This window comes from Geotrypetes seraphini, chromosome 4 (assembly GCF_902459505.1).
Source record: "Geotrypetes seraphini chromosome 4, aGeoSer1.1, whole genome shotgun sequence".
In the NCBI taxonomy this organism is placed as follows: Eukaryota; Metazoa; Chordata; class Amphibia; order Gymnophiona; family Dermophiidae; genus Geotrypetes; species Geotrypetes seraphini.
Window position 1 is genome coordinate 166,778,825 of NC_047087.1, and position 21,602 is coordinate 166,800,426.

General features: G+C 43.7%; 1 protein-coding gene across 2 annotated transcripts in view; it reads right to left on the reverse strand.

The window, feature by feature from the left end:
• Positions 1–20,771, reverse strand: part of LOC117359675 (C-factor-like) — a 94,866-nt gene extending 74,095 nt beyond the window's left edge. Inside the window, exon 1 of one of the 2 annotated variants that reach the window (XM_033942892.1) lies at positions 20,728–20,771. The gene's annotated coding sequence lies outside the window, so the exon portion shown is untranslated. The remainder of the gene's footprint in view (positions 1–20,727) is intronic. The other variant, XM_033942891.1, reaches the window with a different exon arrangement.
• Positions 20,772–21,602: the final 831 nt, after the last annotated feature.

The window sequence follows — 21,602 nt, forward strand, 5'->3', positions numbered from 1 at the left end:
CTTTGGTGCTGCTGCCGCCAGCTGACTGAAGATTAAATTATAGTAGCTGGTCAGGGAAGAGGTAGGAGAGGGAGTCGGGAGATAGATCATGAGGGGAAGCAGTATTGAAGGAGGGAAGGTAGGGGACAGGAGAAACAGCATGGAGGAAGGGAGAGGGGTTGAAGAAACAGATGGGGGAGTCAGGAGAGCCAGCTAAATCCGGACAGACTCCCCCATTTTTCAAAAACCTCCAGGCACCTGGACAGTCCTTGAAAAGAGGGCATGTCCTGGATGTCTGGTAACCCTAAGGATGTGCAACTGTCCCTTATGGTTAGGAGCTGAGGATTACCCCATAGATGGCTACATAATCAAAAAGTGTGTCAATCACACTTAGGTGCCATTTACAGAATTGCAGCTATGCATTACTTAGGCTTACATTTCAGGTGCCTAAGTTTTTAGAGAATCGTGCTTAGCGACGCCTAATTCACGCTCTGCCCATAGAAATGCCCACTTAGGCATTAAGTGTTGCTAAGTGCCATGCGATAGGCATCTATCTTTTATAAAATCGGATAAGCGCCTATTGCCCAATTAAATTTTTTTTACCTATTAACCTATTAAGTGTTTTTTGCCAATTAAAGCCCCCTTAGGGCTTTTTTTTTATCATCAGCTACCAGTGTAAAATTATGTTTTAGATCAATACAAAGGTATCACAAACAGCTTTTGTTTGATATTTATTTCTACACAGCACCCAATAACTTATAAAGCAGCTCTGTGCTTTGTTCTATAGGTATAAAGTCTCCTGAGCCTATTCACTCTGATGTTCTAATTACCATTCCACAACAGATCCAAGATTGTAGGAAAGAGAATGGCACATCACACACTTAGTTGTAAAATATTTTATACATTAATATCTAATTTGATATGTTTAGGTTCTAGAAGCTCTACCCACTACTCTGGTTTTACCAGTTCTGGCATTGCTGGAGGGACCAAGACTTCCAACATGATGTCAGCCCATGCCAAATTTCATGGGGTGGGGTCCCCAAAGGAGGTACAATATCTACAAGTAAGTTGGAAAGTCCTATTAATCTTCATTGTAAAGCTCTAGCACATTTTTGCTGTTCTAGCTGTGACACTGCAAAGGTTCCTGCAATGATGTCACTGTGGGAATCTAGCAAAGTCAATACCTCAGGTGCCCAGAATAGTCATGCAGTGATCCTAGCATAATCATAGCCACAGGCCTCCACGCAGGGTCATTGTAAGGAATGGGAGAAAAGAGCAACTGCCCTGAGCAAAAAAGCCAGGAGTGCCACATAACCATTCTTGCTTAGAACACTATTATGACATGTGACTAGCATGTTTAACCTTGTAGTAGGTCAGCTGATTATTTGGGACCTCAAATTATTAAACTAAACTAAATAGGTCTGATATCTAACTAAAACTAAAAAGACTATTTATTTCCACACGATGACAAAGCAATTCAAGCTTGACCAATATTTTTGCAGGAACATGTTAATTTTATTTTTTTTAATTCTTATAATGTTGAAATCCTAATCTGTAACAAACCTATCACCATCTTTCACATTTGGTTTTGATTACTGATCTTTCTAAATCTGAGGTCAGGGTCAGATACAGCAAATCAAATATACTTACCTGTAGTAGGTGTTTTCCGAGCACAGCAGGCATATATTTTCACACATGGGTGAAAGGAGACTCTGTTGGTGGTTAGTTTGGAGGTTTTCTTAACAAGTGTAGGGCATAGCCCTGAGTGACAACCTGCAGCACCCACTGGTCTGACGTGATTAGAGTCTATCACTGGTGAAAATAGATTAATCTGCCTCCTAAGGGACAGTTGTGAGGGAAATGTTGGCAATGCTCTCTAGAAAGGAGTCAAAAAGATGACTGCTGTTTGGACCATGATTGAGGTTGTGATTTCTGTGGTTTCTGGTGCTTTGAGTGTGGTCACTGAGCAGCAGCTTTAGCAGAAGAGGAAGGTTGGTTGCAGTGACATTTTGGGCTCCTTTTATCAAGCTGTGCTAGCGGTTTAACGCGCGTAATAGCGCGCGTTAAACCGCTGGCCGCGCTAGCCGCTACCGCCTCCTCTTGAGCAGGCGGTAGTTTTTGGCCAGCGCGTCATGAAACGTCGTGCGTGTTAACCCAGCTAGCTCGGCTTGATAAAAGGAGCCCTTTGCGTTGTAATAATCAGAATGCCTAGAAGATGAAGAACATTCTACAACTAATGAATGATGAAATTAAGTTCTGTCTAATCCTGGACATGATTGAATTATGTACATTGAGGGGCATAATCAAAACTTTAAAATATCCAAAAGACCTGCCTAAGTTGGCACTTAGATGTCCTAATAGCAGGGATGTCCAAGTGCTGATAATCAAAACAAACTTTCTGGATGTTAAATAGCACTTCTAAGTTGTTGTTCATCCAGAGCTCAAAGGGTCATGTTGGGAGGTGTGTTATGGGCAGGAATCAGATGGGCTTCCACCTGGATGTCCTGAAGCAATAATCAAAGCTTTTCCAGGATATCCTAGGTGGAACATACATGCCAGGACTTAGACCAAAGTAAAACAGGTCTAAGTGCCCCAAAGGTGACCAAACTGACAAGATAACCACGATTGATCCCCCCCTTACTCCCCCAGTGATCACAACCCCCTCCCACCACCCAGAGATGGGGGGAAAACCAGCACATTGAGGATTTGCCATCAGCCAATCGCGGCAGAGGAATCCCCATCAGCTGAGCCAGTTTCAGGGATTCCTGTGAGCTCAGTTGATGGGGATTCCCCCTGCCAGGATCAGTTGAGCCGAGGAGCTCCCCCCATCCCCCTGAGATCCCCAGACCTTCCCATCCCCTAACATTGCTGGACCCTCCCCCCAACATCCCTGGACTCTCCTCAATATCCTCCCCACATCTCCAAACATTGATGGACCCTTCCCCCCCCACATCCCTGGACACCCCCCACCCATACTTTCCCTTGACATATCGTCAATAGGGAAGCCTACTCCCTCTTGCCTAAAGGGCCGCTTGCTGCGAATGATGGGCTTTCCCCCTCCCAGTGCATCTTGTGATTCAGTGGGAGGAGGCCTAAGACCCTGATTCCCAGTGCATAACTGTTTTATGGTAGTCCTATTACTAAGTTTAAATTTGCTGATTTTGAGTTTACTTCATTCGTTGTATATGTTTACATTTGGTCTTTTTACTACTGTTATGCTGTAAACAAAATTGTAAGCTTATATATTGAATTGTACATGCTCTACACCATAAAGGCAGTTAATAAAACCAAATAAATAAATAAGGAGAGAAATACTATTGAGCCAATTCTTTCTAAGCACGTGTATATGTCTCTCTATTTTTCAGCAACGGGTGGAAAAGGAGGAATGCGCTAACTGCAAGAGATCCCAGGCTCCTACCACTGCTTGCCAGAACTCACCAGTATCACCCACAGAAGACAACTGGGAGCCAAAATATGCTTTTTTGCTATGCATATAGATTATGCAGTATGCTTCTATGCTATAAATCATCATCGCTCCAATTCTCTAGATTAAAATTTAGAAATAACTGAAGGAAATCAAAGGTCATTTTTAAACAGGAGTTTAAAAATCATTATAAGTGTCTCATTAGCAGAGATACCAACTGACTTCAGATTCACCAACATTTCCGAATTTGACCAACAAGGCTATTCCACAGTTTTACTCCTGCACATCCTATCAGAACACCCCTTGTGATTAGGAAACCCCTTTTACAATAAATATTTGCAGTTTTAAGAAGCAGAGAATTGTGTGTGTAGACGTAAAAGTCAACAAACACATTGTAGGTAATACCTTTGCTAATGAACTAACTTACTATATCTTTGACAAGCTTTTGAGAGTCATCCTTTCTTTGTTAAGACTTCGACAAACTGATAAAGAGAAGATAACCTTGAAAGCTTGTCAAAGAAATACGGTTCAATAAAAATGATGCCACCCATGACTTGTTTGTTGACCCTATTCCCACAGTTAAAAGGAAATACTCTTGAACTGCACACACACAAAAAAACCCCACACTGGTTTTATTATTTCTTGGTTTGTCTTATGCGTGTTCAGAGAGATCTGTGCTGTTATTGAAAGTTAACTGGATAATTAAATAACAGCAACAATTATAACTCTTTAAAGTTAAACTGACCATAAAATGCCAATCTGGATTGTGTTTGTTGAAACTAAACTATGGCTCTTACAACACAAGAATCACAGAACAAGAATTAGTTTGCCCATTTATACCTATATAAAATTCCATCACAATAGAAACATTATAAAGCACAAATATTTATTTATATTACTTAACCACCTTAATGAAGAGATTCACCCAAGGCAGTGTACAGCAAGTACAATTCAACATAAAACTTATAATTTTGTAAACAGCATAACAGTAATAAAAAAGACCAAATATAAACAAATACAGTGAGTGAGGTAAACTAAAAATCAGCAAATTGAAACTTAATAATAGGACTACAATGAAACAGTTTCAAAAATATACATATTAACGGCATTGAAATTCAATATTAATATTTCTAGATCAAATGCCCATTAAGAGTGATGGGATAGGTTTGAGCTGGAAGGCTTTCCATGGGCTCCTCAGCTGCTCACTCTCCCCAGCAGTCCATTATGAGCACTTAATTAGCTAATCAGCACCAAGGAATCAGTGATAGCAGCTGAAATTCCCACTATCTCAGAGCCGCAGCTTCCCTATAGCTTGGCAGAGAGAGGCAGACAGCATGAGAAGTAACTACATGGACTGGAGGATCTGCTGTTTTATATCACCAATCAGGAATTTGAGGGGTGGGATACATGCAATTTTCCCCAGCCTATCAGTGACTACAGAGGTGGACCTCTACAATCCTTTTATGGGAGGGGCATTAGGGATCTGGCCAATCGGAGTCTTAGGCCACATCCAGGATGCATTGGGAAGGAAGCCTAAGACTCCGGTTGGCCTAGGTGCCTAAGGCTCCTCTCCAGTGCATCCCAGAATGCACCAGGAAGAGGACTGCCCTCCATTTCATAGAGGCGGGCCTGCCGGCAGGAGGAAATGAGCAAGCCTCTTGCCGGCTATCAGACAAAAGTACAAGGGACATTTGGGAGGTGGCAGGGGGATCTTGGAAGTGTTGGGCATTTGGGGAGTGTCAGGGAGTATCAGGGGTGAAGTCAGGAAGTGTTTGGGGGGCTTTGGGGGATGACAGGGCCAGCTGCAGTAGGGAGTGGGCATCCCTGCTGGGGAATGACTTGGGGGGTTGGTGGCAGGAGGGAGTGGGCATCCCTTCTACCTGGGGATGTCTTGGGGTGGCGGCAGGAGGAATTGGGCATTTCTCCTGCAGCAGACATTTGCAGAGGGGATGCTTTGAGGATTATGGCAGGAGGGAGTGGGCAACCCTCTTGCTGGCCAACTTTGTAGGGGGGATGGGTTTCCTGCTGTGGCTGCTAAACTGATTTCCAGAGGGAGATTCCCTTGCAGTGATCATCTCAGTGACAATATGATTCTCTAACTGGACGCTAGTTAGAGACTTGGGGTGTTTAAGTGGGGTTAGGCGTCTGTCTGTCAGGAGAGACGTGATTCTATATAGGATGCTCGTGTGCAATTCTCAAAAGCTGCTTAGGCAGCTGCTGAAACTGGGCGTCCTATACAGAATCCATTCCTAGCCATATGCAATAGAAAAAACTTGCTTTACATCTGTTACTACTGTTATTCTTTAAATGCTCATCAAAATGTATGTCTTGTAACTTCCTTCTTGGAGCAGTCACTGGTACTCCAGGAAAACAGACCCATGGAAGGTCAGGGTAGTAGAATCCCTGGCAGAGGCATAGATGGGATTCATTTGGGGGGGGCCCAAGGGTGGGCAATGCTTTTTCTCTCTACTTCTCCCCACCCACTCGTTAATACCAGGTAATTGTACTGTTGCTGGAAAGAATACCCTAGAACAGCGATGGCGAACCTGTGGCACGTGAAGGCCTTGCAGCTGGCACGCGGGAAGGTCCGCAATAGAGAGCTGCACGGGAACGGGGCTGGATGTACTAAGTCGCGCGGCTTTTCTCCCTACCTGCTCTGCTTGCAGCACAGAGCCGAACGGAAGTCTTCCCGACGTCAGCGCTGACGTCGGAGGGAGGGAGGGCTGACGTCGGGAAGACTTCCGTTCGGCTCTGTACTGCAGGCAGGGTAGGTAAGGAGGAGTAGCCTCGCGGCTACCAAGGGAGGGGGGCGGTCCGCCCCGTGTGCAGCACAGCCGGCCAGGTCCCCTTACTTTTGTGGCGCTAACCCGACCGACAGGGCCGCCATCAGGGCAGGCGGGCGCAACGCCCAGCAAATTTAGATGCCCGCCCGACTGTCATCTGCCGAATCCTGCTGCCGCCACTGCTTAATGCTTGCAGCCTGAAGAGCCGCCGAAAAACCCGCCGGACTTTAAACAAAAAAAACCCCCAGCAAGCGACTCGAACCCGGCTTCCCTCCGAAACCGGAAGTTACGTCGGGGGGGGGGGGAGTAGAGAAGAGAAGCCGGCACAGACCATTAGAGCCCCGGAGCATGCGGGAGATAGGCCAGCCACGGAGGGAAGCTTACTTGCTCTTGCTTACTTCGGGCCTTTCTCGCTGCCGGGTCCTGCCTACTTTCTGTTTCCGTGAAGGCAGGAACCGGCAACGAGAAAGGCCCGAAGTAAGCAAGAGCAGCAAGTTGTAAACTTCCCTCTGTCGCTGCCCTTTGGGAGATAGGTCAGCGACCAAGGGAAACTTACAACTTGCCTTTGTCTGTAGCGAATCTGCCGGGTGTGTGAGACGGGGGGGGGGGGGAATGGGAGGAGTAATGCTGCTGCACCCAATTAGGGGGGAGGGGAAAGAGAAATGCTGCTTCTGCTGTGCCCAATTGGGGGGGGGGAGAGAAATGCTGATGATACTGCTGTACCCAATTGGGGAGAGAGAGGGAAGGAGGGAGAAGGAAGATCAGGAAAAGGAGGAAAGAGATGCAAAGACCATGGGACGGAGGGAAAGGAGATACCATACCATGGAGTGGAAGAAAGAGATGTCAGGGCATATGGGGGGGGGAAGCAGGGCCAGATTAAAGTATAGGCCCTGTAGGCACAGGCCTAGGGCCCAAAATAGTCAGGGGGGCCTGCCAGTGTTGTGCTTTGGGGCCTCACTCTAGCTGGATTCGCTGGCAGCAGCAGCAGCCTCATCATCATCCCGGGCGAATCCCAACCCGATCCGACCCTCCTATCTCTTCCTCCTTCCCTCATCAGTGACGTGCCAGAGGGAATCACGGCAGGAGAAAGTCCTGAAGCAGCCTGTTTAGAGTCTCGTGATGGGAGGGAGGGAGAGTTAGGAGGGTTGTGGGGGGGAGAGTAGCAGTCTGCCCCGGGTGTTCGACCTGGCATCATGAACTTCTTCGGCTAGCATCAGCATTTACAATTCACTGCTGTTGCCAGCTTCAGGCCTTCCTCTCCGCCGGGTCCTGCCTACTTCTGTTTCCATGAAGGCAGGACCCGACAGAGAAGAAGGCCCGAAGCTGGCAACAGCAGCAAATTGTGAATGCTGCTGCCTGAAGAAGTTCATGACGCCAGGTCATGGGTGACAGAAGGAGGAAAGGGAGCAGAGGGGGAGAGACTTGCTGCACCCAACTGGAGGGAGAAAGAAGATGAGGGAGGGAATGGAATGAGATACCAGGGATTGGAGGGAAGGGAGGGAGGAAGAGATGCCAGGACATGGAGGGAAGGAGGAAAGTATGCCAGACCAAGGGAAAAGGAAGGAGGAGAACACAAAGCATGGAGGGGGAGGGAGAGATGGAAGAAAAGGAAAGGAGTGAGATGCTAGAGAATCAGGGAAGGGAAGATACCAGACTATGGGGTGCGAAGGAAAGAAAGGAGAAGAGAGAGATGCCAGAGCATAGGGGACGGGATGGTGACAGAGAGAGAAAAATGGAGAGGTGGCAGAGCTGAAATCAATCATGTACAAAGAAGAAGAGAAGGGGCATAGGATAGACAGTTTATTGAAGGAGCATAAAAAGAGGGAAGATGCCATATGGAACGGGGAGAGGGCAGACAGTGGATGGAAGGGGCTGATGCTGTATGGAAGACAGAGCGGACAGAAGCTGGCTAGAAAGAAGAGTGAAGACAAGATGATTAAAGCAAAAACGACAAAAGGTAGAAAAAATTGTTTTGTTGCTTTACGTAGAATCAAGTAGTATTGTATCTATTGATTAAAGTTTATAAATAGGAAATAGAAATAAGGCAGTTTTTTGGGGACTAAACCCCTTTCCTCAGGTCAGGACAGGATACCATAACAGCAGGGGTGCCCAAGTGGTCGAGTGCGATCGACCAGTAGATCGCAAATGCAATGTGAGTCGATTGCGTTGCCTTGGCAATCTTTTTCTTCCTGCCTCCCTGAGCCAGGCCAGGCGCGTAGAAGCGCCGGACTCACAAGACTTCACTTCCGACGTCAATTCTGATGTCAGAGAGGAAGTTCTGGGTCAGCCAATCGCTGCCTGGCTGGCTTGGAACTTCCTCTCCTTCGTTAGAATTGACATCAGAGGTGAAGTCTTGTGAGTCCGGCTCTTGTACATTCCTGGCCTGGCTCATGGAAGCAGGGAGAAATCGGCATGGTGGCTTAGGGGGTAGGGAAAAAATTGGGGAAGTGGAGAAATTGGCGCAATGGCTTGGGGGGGGGGGCGGGGGGAGAGAGAAAGAAAGAGACAGAAAGAAAAGGGGAGGGGCAGAAAGAAAAAATATTGGATTTATAGTCAGAAGAAGGAAGTGCAAACAGAGACTCATGAAATCACCAGACAAAAAGATAGGAAAAATGATTTTATTTTCAGTTTAGTGATCAAAATGTGTCTGTTTAGAGAATTTATATCTGCAATAGCGGTTTTTAGCGCAGGGAGCCTATGAGCATCGAGAGCAGCACAGGGCATTCAGTGCATCTCCCTGCTCTAAAAACTGCTATTGCGATTTAGTAAAAAGGGAGGGGGTATATTTGTCTATTTTTGTATAATTGTTCCTGAAGTGACATTGCATAGAATCGTCTGACTTGACCTCTTTGAAAACCCACGGAATATAAATGATAATTAACATTTTCTCTGCATACAGTGTGCTTTGTGGGTTTTTTTTGTTTAAATTTTGTTGTTGGTAGATCATTTTGACTTGGTCATTTTAAAAGTAGCTCGCAAGCCCAAAAAGTGTGGGCACCCCTGCTGTAGAAGCAAGGGCAAAGTGGAAATGTCCAATCAAGATGGTGCACAAAAACAGTGTCTTTCAACTCATCTGATAAATCCAATGGTCTTTATTAATCCAAAACAAAATCGTACATCCAAAGCAACTCAATGACTCGACATGATCACGTTTCGGCCATCCGGCCTGCATCAGGAGTCTTAGAAGTCTTTGGGTAGCAAGTAGTCTTTAAATGGCAAATGGTCAAAAGTGAAACAATCATACCATTGCTCCAAGTCTGTAAATGCTGCAAAACCACACAACCTCATGTTCTTTACAGATTTTACTAACCACTTTAATGTACTAAACAAAAAATTACAAGGCATGGGAAAAACAGCAGAAAGCATGTTTAGTGACATCAAAGCTTTTGAGAGAAAATTGCATGTTTTTGAAAAAGACCTTGAGAGTGGACAGCTAAAATATTTTCCCAACCTAAAAATACATTTGGATAATTCTACAACATTTGTGGACAGTCATAAAAAACACCAGGAAATCCACAAAGCATGGTGGAACCATTGTAGCCGAAGCAAAAGAGAATTTTAGTAAAAGATTTTCTCAGTTCCGTAAGATGGAGACAACCCTTTCATTTATAACTTCCCCAGAGAAGTCCACATTTGAAGATCTTAATCTTCCTGCTTACAGTGGTTGGATATTCAAAATTTGGAAATGGAGCTACTGGAATTTCAAGAAAGCTCTATCTGGAAAAGTAAATTCAATGACCTGCGTGCGGCTCTTGAACGTATTGAGTGTGAAAGGGTGACAAATGAAATCACTGCTAGCAGTTTTGAAAATGAAATCCTAAAAGCGTGGAATTCTCTGCCAGACAATTTTAAGTCCATGAAAGCACTTGGGATTGCTCTTCTTACTTTGTTTGGGTCATCCTATGCTTGTGAGCAGCTGTTTTCGGCTTTGAATCATATAAAATCTGATGCTAGAAACAGATTAACGGATGACATGAGTGCTGCATGTGTTGCTCTGAAATTAACGCACTATGAGCCAAGGATTGACAAGTTATCAGCATACATGCAACAACAAAAATCACATTAATTTTTTTCAGAGCATGCCCAATGCATATGTTTACATGAAGCAGTATTTTCAGTTTGCAGTTAAGACACTTTCTAAGTTATTTAAATATTATTTAAAGATGTTATTTAAAAAAGGGACTTTACATGGCCCTGTTGTATTCCAATCTGGAATTTCCAATAAAAACGGTTGGTTTAATTGAAAGCTCTTTTGTTTTCTTTACATCATATTATTAGAAATGTAATGATTTAACTATTTTCTAATTTGATTGTAAATTTTACAAAAAAACATGTATAGACTCTTTGGGAATACACACCGAGTCTTGACACAGTTAACAGTTTTAAGAAGTTTATCTTTTTTTTTACTCAGGATACATTTGACATGTTATGTGAATAATACATTTAAAATATATTGTGTAACTGAATCAAATTCTTCCTAAATTCATTAAATTGAATGAAATCATTAAAACATTATAAATTGCCAATAAATTGAAATGAAAACCAAAGGATTGTGAATCAAATTAATTATCTGACAATACAAAGATTCCAACCTTTAAAAATGATGTTACATAGTTCAGGCAACTTTATAAAGAGTTTTTAGATACTAAAATCTTGTTATTAAGGTTTAATTGACGTGCTGGCACTTTGAGGAAATTCTTTGGTTTTGTGCGACAGTTTGGGCACTCGGGCTCAAAAAGGTTAGCCATCACTGTCCTAGAATATGTGATCTTTGAGTGGTCTCAGTGCTGCCTCAGCAAAGAAGTCAGTGGCCTCTTTCCCAGCTGCCCACACCAGTACTCCTTGCACATGTTCAAAAGTTTCTTAAAAGTATCCCTGGGTTTAAATAATTGAAACTGATCTGTTTGATAGCTTGTGCATGCTTGGGATGCCTAGAGCCAAGTGATCAGTACTCCGTTCCCAGCTTGTAGCTCTTGACTCAGGCATCATAGCAGAGTTCATTGCCTGTATTTTGTTTGTCAACTGTCTCCTGATCTGCTTGATATGCAGCACTGAGTTGCTGTTGAGATCTGGATGTATTTAAGATGATTTCCCAAAGAGTGTCCATCTGGGGTGACTCAAAAACATTTATTCACAGGTAGTCTAGCCTCTCGTCCAAACATAAGATAATAAGAGGAATACTCCATGGCATCATTCTTTGTGCAGTTGTAAGCATGTACTAGAGGTGTCCCCTTCCCATCCCCCACATATATATATCTAATGGCATAATTTGTCCACAAGAAAAGGGGGAAGAGTGACCTGTCCAATCCTGGGAAGTAGGAAATAAAAAATATATACAAGGAAAAACTTAAGAAACAACCAGACACCAATATCAAATAACCCCACTAACTATGGAACTAAGGTCCAGCAGATCTTCCATCCAAAAAGCAATGTAATTGCTCTGGGTCACAGAAATGGTATATAACATTAACATTAATTAAAGTCACAACACATTTACAAAGAAATCTTAACTAGCTCCTAGATTCAAAACCTCTTGTCTCATACATAGAATTATTTTCCTTTGCTTTTGTTTCCATCTAGCAAGATCTGAAAATATCTGTCTCCCAAAAATAAAGTAGAGGAAGCCTGTCTCAAATAAAGCCTCAATAACGCATATCTATCCTGTTGAAAAACAAAAGATACTACTAATAGAAACATGATGGCAGATAAAGGCCAAATGGCCCATCTAGTCTGCCCAACCGTAGTAACCATTATCTCTTTCTCTCTCCGAGAGATCCCACGTGCCTATCTGAGGCCCTTTTGAATTCAGACACAGTCTCCGTCTCTACCACCTCTTCTGGGAGACTGTTCCATGTATCTACCACCCTTTCTGTTAAAAAAAAGTATTATAGAAACATGATGGCAGATAAAGGCCAAATGGTCCATCTAATGTAGCTCAAAATGCTACCTCATCTTGGGATCTTTCCAAAATGTCTAAAACATTTAAACTGTCTGAAGAAAGCTCCACAGCCAGGGGAGCCTCCCCATTTTCCTCCTGATTCAATGATCTTGGCAAAAAATAAAAAATATATCTTTATTTTGCAAAGGTAGAATACCACTCTCTAGATACTTGAGAACTTCTTTTAAAAATGTATATAAAGTATCACAAATTTAACAGATGAAAAATTAAGAATCTTTTGATTCAAACGTTGAGCCCCATTTTCTAAGTCCACTGCTACCTTCACCTGGGAAATAGACAATTCCACCTCAATTTCTTCTCGAATTCCCACCCAAGAGTCAAAAGCCTGGGTAACAGGGGAGGTAGGTTTCAGGTTTATTAAAAATTTCATACACCGCCTTATCAAATATCAAAGCAGTTTTACATAGGGCTCCTTTTACAAAGCCACGCTAGGGCCTTAATGCGTGGAATAGCGCGCGCTAAATTGCTGCACACGCTAGCTGCTACCGCCTCCTTTTGAGCAGGTGGTAGATTTCCAGCTAGCACGCGCTAATCCAGTGCAAGCGATAAAACCGCTAGCGCAGCTTTGTAAAAGGAGTCCATAGTATAAAAAAGAAACCATAAAAAATTACATTAAAAACAGATTTCAATACAACAATCAGACACACTGACAGACAATGACTTACTGATTCGAAAGGTAACTGGGAAGAACAATATTTTGATAGAAAAGAATGGGGAGTGGGGTAAAACAAATGGAAGGGGAAAAAAGCAAATTATCAAAAATACAAGGCTAATGGAAGGGAACAGACTTCCATTACCGTCCTTAAAAGGACTATCATACGTCGTATGCATCTTTAAATAGAAAGGCCTTTAAACTGCTTTTAAATTTATCGAGGGATGTAATTTCTCTTATGTGATTTGGTGCCGAATTCCAGATTGTAGGGGCCGTAACAGAAAAAATACTAGTTCGCATAGTGTTAATGTATCTTAGTGATGGGATAGACCAGGGGTGTCCAACCTGCGGTCCAAGGGCCGCATGCGGCCCCGTGAAGTATTTTGTGTGGCCCTGGTCGAGGGCGATGCAATGTTTTCCTCTGCTGCCCCTGGGTGTTTACCGTCTTGCCGGCTCCCTCCTCTGTCTTGCTGCAGCGTTTGCGCGGCCCCAGAAACATTTTTTTCGGCCAATGCGGCCCGGTTGGACACCCCTGGGATAGACAATAAGGGCTCCTTTAACTAAGCTGCATTAGGGCTTTAAAGTGCAGAATAGCATGCGCTACAATAGAAACATAGAAACATAGAAATTGACGGCAGAAAAGGGCCTCAGCCCATCAAGTCTGCCCACACCAATGACCCACTCCCTGACTTTTATTTCCCTAGAGATCCCACGTGAATATCCCATTTTCTCTTAAAATCTGACACGTTGTTGGCCTCAATCACCTGCTGAGGTAGCTCGTTCCAATGATCGACTACCCTTTCGGTGAAGAAGTACTTCCTGGTATCACCATGAAATTTCCCTCCCCTGACTTTCAGCGAGTGCCCTCTTGTAACCGAGGGCCCTGTAAGACAGAAGATATCATCTTTGACCTCTATACTTCCCGTAATATACTTAAAGGTCTCAATCATGTCTCCCCTCTCTCTTCGTTCTTCCAGCGAGTACATCCGCAGTTTTTTTAGCCTTTCTTCGTACGTGAGTTCCCTGAGCCCCAAGACCATCCTGGTAAACATTCGCTGAACCGACTCAATTCTCAACACATCTTTCCGGTAGTGCGGTCTCCATAATTGAACACAATACTCCAGATGAGGTCTCACCATGGATCTGTACAGCGGCATTATGACTTCAGGTTTTCTGCTGACAAAACCCCTACGGATGCAGCCCATCATTTGTCTTGCCTTGGACGAAGCCTTCTCCACCTGATTGGCAGCCTTCATATCATCACTAATGATCACTCCTAAATCACGTTCTGCCGTGGTCTTGGACAAGGTTTCTCCATTTAGTGTGTAAGTTCTGTGTGGATTTTTTTTACCTAGGTGCATCACTTTACATTTTTTAGCATTGAAGCTTAGCTGCCAAGTTGACGACCACTGTTCCAGGTGCCGTAGGTCCTGCGTCATAGTGTCAGGCACACTGCTTTTACCTATTATGTTGCATAGTTTGGCGTCGTCAGCAAACAGTGACACTTTTCCTCTAAGCCCTTGAGTCATATCTCCTATGAATAAATTGAATAGAATCGGCCCTAAGACGGAGCCTTGTGGTACTCCACTCGTCACTGCTGACGTTTTGGAGGGGGTACCGTTTACCATCACCCTTTGAAGCCTACCGCTTAGCCAATCCCTAACCCATGTAGTGAGTGTATCCCCTAATCCCATAGATTTTAGTTTGTTCAACAGCCTGCGGTGTGGGACGCTATCAAAAGCTTTGCTGAAGTCCAAATAAATCACGTCCAGGGACTCCCCGGCATCCAGATGACTAGTCACCCAGTCAAAGAAGTCAATCAGATTCGATTGGCAGGATCTTCCCCTGGTAAATCCGTGTTGGTGTGGATCACGTAGATTTTCTTCGTCTAGTATTTGGTCGAGTTTCTGTTTGATCAGTGTTTCCATGAGTTTGCACACTATGGATGTGAGACTCACCGGTCTGTAATTTTCTGTTTCTGTTCTGCAGCCCTTTTTGTGGAGTGGAATTACGTTAGCTGTTTTCCAGTCCAGGGGTACTCTTCCCGTGCGCATGGAAAGATTGAAGAGCACGGATAGTGGTTCAGCTAGAACTTCACACAGCTCTCTGAGCACCCTGGGGTGTAGATTGTCTGGTCCCATGGCTTTGTCTACTTTGAGTCTTGAAAGTTCGTAGTAGACGCTACTGGGTGTAAACTCGAAATCTTGAAACAGGTCTTTTTGGCTGTCTCTTGTCTGTAGTTGTGGACCAGCTCCCGGTGCTTCACAGGTGAATACTGAGCAGAAGTATTCATTTAGTAGTTTTGCCTTGGTAGAATCAGATTCCGCGTAGTTTCCATCTGACTGCCTAAGACGCTCTATCCCATCCTTGTTTCTCTTCCTGTCGCTAATGTACCTGAAGAAAGATTTATCCCCTTTTTTAATGTTCCGTGCTAGATTTTCTTCTGTTCGTAGTTTGGCCTCCCTGACTGCCTTTTTGACAGCTTTCGATCTGACCAGATAGTCTTCCTTTGCCTCCCTCTTCCCAAGATGTTTGTAGGTGATAAATGCTTCTTTTTTCTTTTTAATGAGGTCCGAAATTTCCTTGCTGAACCATATTGGTCTTTTATTTCTCCGGTGTTTGCTTACTGTATTAATGTAGCGGTTAGTTGCTTCGTTCAGGATGGATTTCAGATTTGACCACATAGTTTCCGGATTGTCAGTTTCTGCATGGTTTTGCAGCTCTTGATGTACAAAGTCTCTCATGTGGTCGAAGTCTGCACCCCTAAAGTTGAGGACCCTCGTTGCTGTGTTTGATTTAGAGAAGCCTTTCCTGAGGTTGAGCCATACCATGTTGTGGTCACTGGAGGCCAACATGTCTCCTACTGATACCTCTGAGACACTGTCTCCATTGGTGAGTACCAGGTCCAGTATTGTCTGTTCCCTTGTGGGCTCTAATACCATTTGTTTGAGTTGTGCACCCTTAATGGAGGTTAATATTCTTCTGCTACCACTCGTAGTCGCGGAGAGTGTGTTCCAATCTGCATCTGGCATATTGAAGTCCCCTAACAGTACTGTCACCACGCAAAGTGATGTTCTCTATGTCTTCAATCAATTCCTTGTCTTTTTCTTCCTGTTGTCTTGGAGGTCTGTATACCACACCAAGGTAAAGGCATTTTTCATTCCCTCTGGCCAGGTTTACCCAAAGTGATTCCCCTGTGTATCTAACCTCTGTGATTCTGGTAGTTTTGATATTATCCTTAGTGTATAGTGCTACCCCCCCTCCTAACTTGCCCTCTCTGTTTCGACGAAGTAAATTGTAGCCTGGTATAACCATATCCCACCCATGCGAGTCTGTGAACCAGGTCGCGGATATCGCTACTAGGTCAAGGTCAGCATTCCTTATCTCTGTTTCTAGTTCCAGGATTTTGTTGCCCAAGCTGTGTGCGTTAACATACATAGCTCTCCAAACCTGTGAAGAGATGCCTGACCCTTTTAGTGTGGCTCCTATTTTTTTGTGTATACTATGGGTACTTACCCTAGGCTCAGAAGTGTGGGTGCTACTTGCTTCCCCAGGGTGGATCCTTGTTGCTCTGGAATGTGTGTATGTACCCTCCCCCAATTTACCTAGTTTAAAACCTTCCGAAGTAGGCAGGCTAGTCGATGTCCAAATACTTTCTTTCCTTTCTTGGTCAGGTGTAGTCCGTCAGGTCCCTGTAGTCCTTGTAGCGCCTCTCCGTGGTCCAGGAATCCAAAGTTCATCTCCAAACACCATTCGCGAAGCCACTTGTTGGTCCAATGGATACGCTCTTCCCTGTCTCTGCCTTTGACTCTTACTGGGAGAATTGATGAGAAGACCACCTGTGCTCCTGTCTGCTTCAGCTTCTTTCCCAGGGTTTCAAAGTCTTTAGGGATGCTGTCTGATGTGCTCCTGGCGGTATCGTTGGTACCTACATGAATGAGAAACATAGGGAAATGGTCAGTAGGTTTCAGAAGTTTGTCTAGACTGGTGGTGATGTCCCGGATCCTGGCTCTAGGGAGACAGCAGACCTCCCTTGACTGCAAATCTGGTCTGCAAATTGGTCCTTCGGTGCCTCTTAGCAGGGGGTCCCCGATGACCACCACTCTGCACTCCTTTCGAGGGGGTCAATCAGTGAGTACTGTAGCCGATGTTCTGTGTTTGGAATCTTCCTGAGCCTCCTCTGTTTCATCCTCGATAGTTCCTTCTTGAAGGACATGAAATCTGTTCCTCAGGGAGAGTTGTGGAGTTGGTGTAGAGCTATCCTGTTTGAGAGAAAAAGAAGAAGAAAGTGAGAAAGGTGGGGGGGGGGTTCTTTGCTTGCCCGTAGAGGAGGTTACCAGCTGCCAGGGACCGGCATCTCCAATCATTTCCTGTATTCCAGTCGTTGAATTTAGAGCTGTAGGTTTGGGAGTGCTGAGAATGGACTTATCGTGGGTTCGTTCTGTGATATGAGACAGTTCCTGGATGGCATCGTCGATGAAGGCCTCATCCTCCCTGATGCACCTCAAGCGTTTCACCTCCTCCCTGAGGCTCCGCAGTTCCTGCATAATGTCCTCGTCTACCGCTACTTGCCTCATCTCCTCTGTCTGCGTAGAGACTGTAGCGTACCGTGGGAGGGGGATGGCCTCGGTCAGCACTGAGACATCTGTTCCCCGCTCAGTGGCACTCTTTTCCTTCTGTGTAAAGTCTTTGGCCATCCCCCAGGTCTCTCCAGATGTTGGAGTGTTGAACTTGATAGTAGTCTTGGCACTCCGAGTTCTCCCTGCCATTTCCAAGTGTGAAAGTTTTAGTGTTAAAAAAAAAATAGAAATTTAAGGGATACAAGTTGGGAGTGTGTAAGAAAAGTGTCTGAGATTAAGACAGTATCTGAGTGTGAGAAGAGGAAAGAGAAGAGTGTGCTTGCTTGAGTGTGTTTGCCTGATGGCTTGCTTGAGTGTGTTTGCCTGAGTGCTTGCTTGAGTGTGATAAAGGAGAGTATCTGCTTTCGCGTTGAGCTGGCATTAGTTCTAGCCACGTAGCGTGGGGTTAGCACGCACTAATCTGCTGCATGCACTAAAAACGCTAGCGCACCTTAGTAAAAGGAGCCCTAAGTTTTGATTTGAGGAGCAATATTAGTAGAAATGAAATTTAAACAGATCTTGTGGCGGGTTACTACTTTTGTTCAAATAGATTCCAGAGTTATCGCTGATGGCCTCACTAATGGTTACAGTGCAGTTAAATCTTCCACTCCACTTCTATATTCAGGGAAAACACTACACTAACCCGAGAAGCTGCATTTGGCTGTACCAATACAAATCCTGCTGGTACCTTTCTTCAGTTGCAACAAATGCTGATGGAATTTCACTCTTAGCTCCTATAAGAATTTTGTCTCTCCACCGTCAAACAAGATTTGCTTATTTCTGGGGAAAAAAGCAAGATGGCGCTCGAGCAGGACACGAGTTGAGAGAGCTCCCATCGTTTTGGAAATTTTTCCTCTTAACCGAGTTTGCCCTGTTGTCTTATAAGTTTGAATTACCTGTGGAATGTCTAAAAGACGGGGAAGGCTGAGGGGCAATCCTTCAGCTGCTCCAGAAACCTCAACGCCGTGACAGACTGTGATTACAGTATTCACAGTCCATCAAACCTCTGCGGGCGTTTCTGCTGGCACGCCAGGGGAAGTGCATGGCTTAGACAGCGATCTCTCGCTGAGCCTGCATGGACCACATACTCCCCCTATGCCCGGAGATACTGAGACGGGACAGACGAGTTTGGAGGACTCACAGACTGCATCTGGAGAGGAGCGTCTCGAATGTCCAGCTAACCCGGATGTCAGCACGTTGTCACCGACTCACATACTGGAGCCGATGCAAGCTGGGAGTTCTTTCCCGCTGAGACCGAGTGGTGGTGAGAGTGAGGGAACCCGTGGGCCGTGTCCCATGGAAGGAGCCATTTTCCAACAAGCTGATCTTTCCCCCTTCAAGCAACTCATGAAGCCGTCAGCGGTGACCCTGGACTCAATCTGGACCATGATAGAAAACCTACACGCGGTATGTACTAACTTTGTTATTAGCACTTTAAATTTAACTGCTAAGATAACCCATCTGGAGACATCTGCTCAACTTCAGAAGGAAGAGCTATCTAAGTTGGAGAAAACAACAAAGGAAATTAAGACTTTGCTTGTTAAACAAACTACTGATAAAATACTATTAATGAGGAAAATAGAAAATCTCGAGAACCAACAAAGAAATTTAAGCTTAAGACTTTCAATTTTTCTATTGCTAAATATTTGTCTCCTCTAGAACTTTTTTTAAAAAATTTTGGTAATGGTGTTGAAAGTTCCAGACTCTAACTTACCCCCTGTACAGAAAATTTACTATTTAAAAAAGATTTCAGAGGATACTTAAGGGGAAAAGACTGAGTTAGATGTCTCTGCACTTTTGGAATCATCCGAGATAGAGGTGCAAGGTCGTGCTACATTGATAGTCACGCTTGTGTTTCTACAAGATAAAGAAATGTTACTGAAGTTATACTTTAAAATGAAACAGGTCTCCTACTTAGGCGAAAAGGTGAATATATTTCCAGATGTATCTAAATGGACTCAATCTCGCAGAAAAGAATTTCTTACATACCGTACAAGAGTGATTTCTTTAGAGACAAGTTTTCAATTAAGATTTCCTTGTGTTTTATTTCCTATCAAGGGAATAAGCATATTTTTTTTTAACCTGCCCAATTGGGTTTCTTTTTGGAAGGTAAAGGGCTTCCTACCGTGGTCCAGAGTGAAACAGTATAATGTGGTCATGGAATGTTAGGAATGACATCTGCTCGAGTTAATTTTCCTCTTTATTAAATTTAGTTAATTCCTTGATTCCCACAAGGAGGTTTCTTGAAGCTTTTTCTCCCTCAACAGGTGGACTATGTTAGAGATTTTCTTCTTTTTTTTTCATATTCATTTATCTTTTGATTAATTGAAGAGATGTATTCAGTATTTCTTGTACAATTGTGTTTGTAATTATTTGAAATGATAAATAATTTAAAAAAAAAAAAAAAGATTTGCTTATTTCTGTCATCTCCATTTATGCAACTCCTGACATGATGAGCTGAGTATGGAAGAACAGGAGTATATGAGCCAAGTGAAATTTCACCCTCCATGTCCGGACTTCTCTCCACGCCAACCACAGCAGAAACGCCCAAATCAGGTGCTGGCTTTGTAAAGGCAGCAGTTGAGGTTTGTATGAGAGGAGGAGCACCAGGGGGCAAGGAAGGCTGGCTCATGGTTTTCCCCTTGCACTTAGGCATAAAAGCAGAGGACAATATTCAGGTATAAAAGTAAATGAATGTCCTTCCCAATCACCTCTTGGTCACGTCCCCTTTTTTCATTGTTATTTGTTTCCTTCTGTTGTTTTAATGTATGTGTGTATTATTACACTATTTTGATTAGTCACCCATCAGCAATCTATAAATCTGTGTATATATAAAAAATGAACACACAAAATATGATACGTGCTTAATAGTGAACGCTCAGACCCACAACTATATCCCAGTGAAATATCACAGAGAAGCTGTGTAAAGAGACCATCATTGCTTGTTCACAGTCTCACCCACCATTACTATATAACATAAGTTTTAACAACATCCACAGCTCCTAAAAAAGGAAGAAAAACTACTTATCTTAGTAAGGTGGTACTGTAGTCTTTACAGCTAACTCGGGTACATTCTTAATCACCACTGCTGCACAAAATGCATGTTCACCGACCCCCCCCCCCCCCCCCCGACCCAGGTTTCACCGGTTGGCTTCATCAGGAGGGGTACTACAAAACAAAATTACACCCAGTCACTCACTCTCCTCACCACACCAAACAAAGTTCACCCAACACACTAAATCATACAATAGAATGTTAAAACTCACTCAACTTCAAATTATACTTCTTACAAATTCTTATAACAGGCTTACCGGGACAAACAACTTCCTTCCTCCAGCACACAGCACACTCTGGCATCATGTTACAAACCAGCAGGCCACACCCCTTAAATACACTCCCTCTCCAAGCATTCTGAAAAACCTCACTCCATAAGAACTCACACAGCTGACAGCTAGATTTGAAACCAGTCATTTCACTGTTTAACCCTACTGGAGCCAAAGTGTGCCACTGAAATATAAACCTATGTTCACGATACAGCAAATATTGGGAAACATTCCCTGTATTTTTATAAGCATGAAGCAGCACTGTATATCTAATGTCTTCAACTGTGTGTTTCATTTCTAGCCAATGACTGACAAGAGGAGCAGACTCCCATTTGCAGCGAATATTACTTAAATGTTCAGCTATACGTACTTTGATCACTCGCCTAGTGTGACCTATATAATACATCCCACAGGGGCACACTATACAATACACTACACCCCGGAACAGACAATTAGTGCCAGTACGTAAATAAAATCTTTTACCACCAGATTTTGGAATGCTCAATTGGTTAGTGTGCAAAACATATGAACAGTATACAAGACTTGTGGGCAATGTGTATACTGTTCATATGTTTTAGGAGCTGTGGATGTTGTTAGAACTTATGTTATATAGTAATGGTGGGTGAGACTGTGAACAAGCAATGATGGTCTCTTTACACAGCTTCTCTGTGATATTTCACTGGGATATAGTTGTGGGTCTGAGCGTTCACTATTAAGCACGTATCATATTTTGTGTGTTCATTTTTTATATATACACAGATTTATAGATTGCTGATGGGTGACTAATCAAAATAGTATTTTCAGTATCACCCTTGTTTTGCCATTATAATTCCCTTTCATAATAAGTGTATTATTACACTTCA